This window comes from Euprymna scolopes, chromosome 13 (assembly GCF_053919585.1).
Source record: "Euprymna scolopes isolate OS-2025 chromosome 13, ASM5391958v1, whole genome shotgun sequence".
Classification (NCBI taxonomy): Eukaryota; Metazoa; Mollusca; class Cephalopoda; order Sepiida; family Sepiolidae; genus Euprymna; species Euprymna scolopes.
The window spans coordinates 112,775,526-112,781,960 of record NC_136494.1 but is presented as its reverse complement, the minus strand read 5'-3'; the positions used below and the strand labels follow the sequence as shown (position 1 = coordinate 112,781,960).

General features: G+C 34.1%; 1 pseudogene; it reads right to left on the bottom strand.

Moving 5' to 3' along the window:
* Window positions 1-5,775: 5,775 nt before the first annotated feature.
* Window positions 5,776-5,902, bottom strand: LOC145292607 (U2 spliceosomal RNA; annotated as a pseudogene).
* Between the last annotated feature and the right edge of the window lie 533 nt (window positions 5,903-6,435).

Below are 6,435 nucleotides of genomic sequence, written 5' to 3'. Positions count from 1 at the left end.
AAAAATTTAAAATTTAAAAAACAAATGTTTACAAGTGTTTTTGATATAGATGTACATAATAATACTTTGATAAGTATGTTTTAGCTTAAATAGGGATGCTATAATAAAATTCTGGGGTCTGCGTTCGCGGCTGGCCTCCATACAATGTAAATAGGCACAAAATTTAATAAAGACTTTTCATATCTGCGTAATTATACTTTGATAATTATGTTTCAGTTTGAAGAATTATTGTATAATAAAATTATGGGGGTGTTCGTTCGCACCTGACCTCCATAGAATGGAAATACGTCACAAAGTTTAACAAGGTTTTTTAATATAGATCCACAGAATACTGTGATAAGTGTTTCAGTGTGAACAGGTATGGTATAATAAATTATGGGATTTATCTATTTTATTTTTACTTTCATCATATTTCTCTATGGTTTTGTACCCCCAAATTCGAAGCTATCTCTTTACAACCCTTCCTTTTCATAACCTATCATACTTTCATAAATCAGAGTCCATTTTCTGTAGGCTGTTTTTGAGTCCAGTCAACGACGGGTACACACACACACACACACACACACACACACACACACACACACACACATATATATATATATATATATAGTAAGTTATAAAATGTATACGGCGATTAAGCTACACTGAATATTCCGCGTTTCATCCAATCTAGGACTCTTCAGGCTTATGCGCGAATATAAAAACGACAACCACAGAGTTTGCGCATAAGCCTGAAGAGTCCTAGAGTTGATGAAACGCGGATTATTCAGTGTAGCGTAATCGCCATATACATTTTATAACTTACTAACTAGCTCTACCTACGCATTGAGCACTTTTGAAGTAAATACTTAAAGTTTACGCATAAATCTATACTTTCGTATATTGATTTTATGTGAGTAAATTAAGTAGTTATATACATATACATATATATATATATATATATATATATATATATATATATATATATATATATACAGCAAAAGAAAATCCGCACTTGTAACTTCTTCAAAAACTACAAATTTAAGCTAAATTTAATGTAACTGTTTAACCAAACTATACCTCATTTGATTGGCCTTTCATTCTTCTATAATATTACCTGTTCATATTTGACTTTTTGCCGGCGTTGTATATATATATATATATATATATATATATATATATATATATATATATATATATATATATACTCGTGTGCTTTAAAGTTTTAATTTAAAATTCAAAACAATTATGAAGAATGTAGAAACTATGCGTACGATATATATATATATATATATATATATATATATATATATATATATACGTATATAGTAAGTTCGAAACATATATATGGCAATTAAGCTACACAGAATATTCCGCGTTTCATTCCCGTGAGAATTCGTCAGGCTTATGCAAAGAGTTGTGGTTACCTCGCGTTTTTATATACGCACCCGCTATTGAATTTTTAGTTAGCCAATCAGCTTCCTAGTTTTCACCGCACCCATCCTAATTAGTTAACGGGCGGACACTTTCAGGAGAAAGGTACAGTTAACCTTGGGTTCACCCATTCCTTTGTGTGTGCTTTTCATGGGGAGAGTAGATATCTAAGTAAGCTGACCTATTTTAAACCTACGCATTCACACGTGAATGAAACGCTGAATATTATGTGTAGCTTAATTGCCATATATATTTTATAACTTACTACCTAGCTCTACCTATGTATTGAGCACTCTTGAAGTAAATACAGGAAATTTACACATATAATTATATTTTCATATATTAATTTATGTGATAAAATTAAGTAGTCGTATATATATATATATATATATATACATATATATATATATGTATATTCGTGTGCTATAAATTTTCATCTAAAATTCAGAACAATTACGCAGAATGTAAAAACTATGCATAAATAGAATTCAACGTAATAGTGAAATGAATTCAATCATCTACTAATAAACAATACAAATGAATAAGTAATTGATTACTGCTTGTTTTTCAAAAGAGTATGCAAATTAGTTAACTTTCTGGTCTCGTCATTTTTATGTCCCTGATTCAGTATGTTTTAAAAAAAATAACATTTACATAAAAAAAAAGTTTTTTAACTTTAATGTCAGAGCGAGGAAAATACTAAACCATATATATATATATATATATATATATATATATATATATATATATATATATATATATATATATATATATATATATGCCACAAACCTTTAGCCTTGATGGAGAAGAGACTAAAACTTGCTGCTATGGTTTAAAATGATTTGAAATAACAGCAAGGGGAGACTTGATTCCAAAAATTTCTAATATGCTGTATCTCCCCTCTTTTGGAAATAGGGTACGATTATGCATATCTCTAGTATCAAATAAGCCTTGTATAATTATGAATATCTCCTGCATCAAATAATCTTTATACACTATGAAATTTACTTTATGTATGGAAACCACGGAGGAGAGGTATAACATATAAGAAATATTTGTAATCAAACGAAAATAACAGTAAAAAACGAAAACAACAGTAAAAATCACAGGAAACGAGTTGTTACAAGGATATAAAGAAATTATAAATTGGGGGATCAGTTTTCTATATTAATTTAACGTAAAATGAGCATCCATCCAGGTGGCCAAAAAGTGGGTGCTTATTGTCCGTTCAATTAATATAGAAACTGATCCCTCACTTATTGAAACGTGCGATCTTAAGGGCAAATGTCATATTGCCCACTACACAAGTCAGGACATTAGCTTTCAAACGAGCCTTCACTTGTTAAATTCTGATCAGTAGTTGCCGAGATTTCGAACTTTTAAAATTGCCCCCAAAAGTAGTATATCAATATATGTATATATCTATATATATATCTATACGCGTCGCCAAATTGAATATTGAAATGCTCATATCTATGGTCCTATAAAATATGCCTAACTTAGCATATGTCTTGTTTCCTAGCAAGCCAGCTTTAGTTTTGCTGCGTTGGGATGACTTTCGCTTCGGTGCTTTTTGCTTGGTTTTGCTTCCTGTGGCCCTGCCAGGCCACTAATATATATATATATATATATATATATATATATATATATATATATATATATATATATATATGTATATTCCTGTGCTAAAAGTTTTCATCCTATGCAATTATTCACAATGTAGAAACTATGCATAAAACAAATTTAGCGTAATAGTTAAATTTAACCAATCATCTAATAAAGAACCACAATTAATTACTGAACACTCGTTTTTCAATGTAGTATACAAATAAGTTAACTTCATGAAGTCGATCGTATATCCATGACCGAGTATATTATTTTAGTAATTTCGAAATGCTAAAAATAGGCTTTTAATATCAATGTCCGAGCGAGAAAAATCTCTATTTTATAGGTTTATGGATAGTTAGATAATTATGCAATGAAAATACTTGTACGTTGCTTTTAGATACCTGCCAGCAGAGATACGTTTTCGGAATCATGATATTTTATTATTCACGATTTAACCGTAAATACTCTTCGTGGTCGGAACTTCGGTAACGCGATGTGCCATTAGCCGATTTCATTCTGTTATTTACTTGTCACGGAGGCGCCAGAAACTCTACATATTTCAGTGAGATAGCATGTAATAAATGCTTTTCGTTTGGTTGCTAGAATAAAGAATGACAAGTTGGATGAGGAGAACTTGGTGACTGGCACTTTCAATTCGCTCGACGCTTTGAATATTGAACCGTTCAGAAGATTCTAGACGATGTATTTAACTTCTTGCATCCATCTATCAGTAGCTCAGACAGTAACAACGCTGAGTAGATAAATAACAACTAACGTTGGAATGCTAAACGTTTTGGTTTCAATTTTAGCGGATGGGGCCCGTCATATATTTTTATATAACATTTGAAATCATTATTGATAATAATAGAGAATTGGCTCTGAAATCTTCTATAATATAAATATCATCTCTTTGTATGTATGTATGTAAGATCTTCCAAAGGGCGAATGAACCCTTTTTCGGGGTCAACGGCCAACTAGCCCCGTGTATATTTGTGTGTATGCATATATGTGTTGGGGTGGAGAGGGCTCCTGTAAGCCATGGCGAAGGCAACCTTTCTAGGAGAAGCAAATCTCTGATTTAAAAAACCATAAAGTGGGGGACCAGTACCCGCATTAAGCTGGTCTGCAGTTTAACTTGTTGCTCTTGCTTGTTGCTGGATCTCAACATTTTGAACCGAGAGAGAGACTTAGCTGTCGTACAAACCTAAGACTTTGTAACATCATCTTTGTATAGATACTCCTTCAGGCATTTGGGCTCATGGACTTTAAGTGTCTGAGGGAGTGGCACTCGTCTGACAAGACGTTTCAATCATGTATGTATGTTTGCATGTCTGCCTAAAACTTTCGAAAGAGGCGACGGATTTTTACGAAAATGTTATCGTTTTGAAGCCGACCCTTTGGACGGCAAATATCGAAAAATTGGCTAAAGATATTAATTCCTTCACTCTCAATTGGACACTTTTCTAAGGGAAGAGTCGCTTTCGTCGCCGATATTTTAAAAAATCATCGCCTATTTTTGATCGACTAGCCTTAATTTAAACCTACGCTCTTTCTGGTTTGGCGATGAGCGTAACAGCAAACACATCACGTTTTTTTTTTTTACGTTCTTTTCCTCCTTCGCAGTACAGGCTCGAGCCAGCCTGCCCGCGTACCATTATTTTTTTTTTTACTCAACACACACCTCCAAACACCCGGGCAACGCCGGGCACGCAGGCTTGTAATAAATAAGAAACTTGCATGAATTAAAATATAATATTTATTCGTATTTTACGACCGGGAAATGCCGGGCGACCTGCTAGTATATATGACATCAGTCTGACTTGCATCAATTTTTGGCATCACTTGATAATTTATCACCGTTTTACTACTGGGACCAAGAGCCACTCGATGATAAGCGTTAAAAAAAGGAAAATGATTGCCATCTGATGGGAGTATTGACATTGATCGATGGTATAAACTACGTGTTATTGCTTTTAAGGCAAGCTATGGCAAGATTTTGTAAAATTTCATACTTAAGGAGGCGATTTATCAGAAATTTATTTATGTTGGACTTGAAGACATCCGAGTTGAGTCAGGAGGGAAACAGGCAAACGGAAGAGAGTTCCACAGGCGTACACTTCTAAGAAAGAAGCTTTGTTCATGGAATCTACGTTTTGATTTAGGCACAGATAAAGAGTGGGGGAAATTATTGACAATGGTTTCAGCTAGATGGGTGTTCACCGTGAAAGATTGGCGAGGGGGGACTCTTTTCAGTTTTTCTTATGTACAAAAATGGCTAAACGTTGTAAGTGGTGTAATGCTATTTGTATCTGTATATGAAAGTGATTTAAAACATTGATTCATAGTTTCAATTTTTTCCAACTAGGTGATACATGATTGTTGTATATCGTCTGTATAATACTTCTGCTAGTCCCTACCTTTGCTAGTTAGCACGTCTTCAAAACTGCTAATACGCACACGCTAAATAACAATGCCGATAGCCATTAGTCGCGTGCTCTCGTGTAATGAATGAATGAATGCGTGAATGTAGGATTGACATGAAATTCTTAAAGATAAACTAAAATGACCGAAAAATGCGTTGAAATGACTTAAATAAATAAAAAGTAAATGACTTATAATGACTTTAATGAACTTAAGGATGAATTGAATAAACTTAAGAATGACTTAACTGCTTAAAAATAATTGGAATCCTTCAAAAACAACTTAAATGATCTGGAGAACGACTTGAATGGCTTTGAGACTGACTGATTGTTAAGTGGGTGATCATTTTACATAAAATTAATACAGAAAAGTAATCACACAGTTTATATCACAATAAGTACGGCATGTAGTAAGAACAGATACTACACTTTGATCTTGGTCAAAAAACCAAGAAAAGGGTATTTATTTGCTTCCCCACCGAGCAAATTAGGCATAAGGCCGATTTTTAATGTGAGGAGTGAAGGGGAAATGGGAACCAACTCCCCGGGGAGTAGGGGAGCTGGATAGTGACAATTTGTATGAAGAGTTGCCCCTACATTGACCAAGGTCTTATATGTGCAGTTGCCCCCACATATGGTCTTTGCTTGCAGTATCTGCCGGAACAGATGCTACACTTTGATCTTGCCCAAAAGGCCAAGAAAAGCTGTATTTATTTGCTCCCCCACCGAGCAAGTTAGGCACAAGGCCGATTTTTAATGTGAGGAGTAAAGGGGAAATGGGGACCAACTCTCCGGGGAGTAGGGGAGCTGGATAGTGACAATTAGTATGAAGGGTTTCCCCTACATTGACTAAGGTCTTATATGTGGGGCTTCCCCCACATATGGTCTTTGCTTGCAGTATCTGCCGGACAGATACTACACTTTGATCTTGGCCAAAAGGCCAAGAAAAGCTAAGAACAGCATGTATTAACAACAGACCTTTAATCTTAACCAA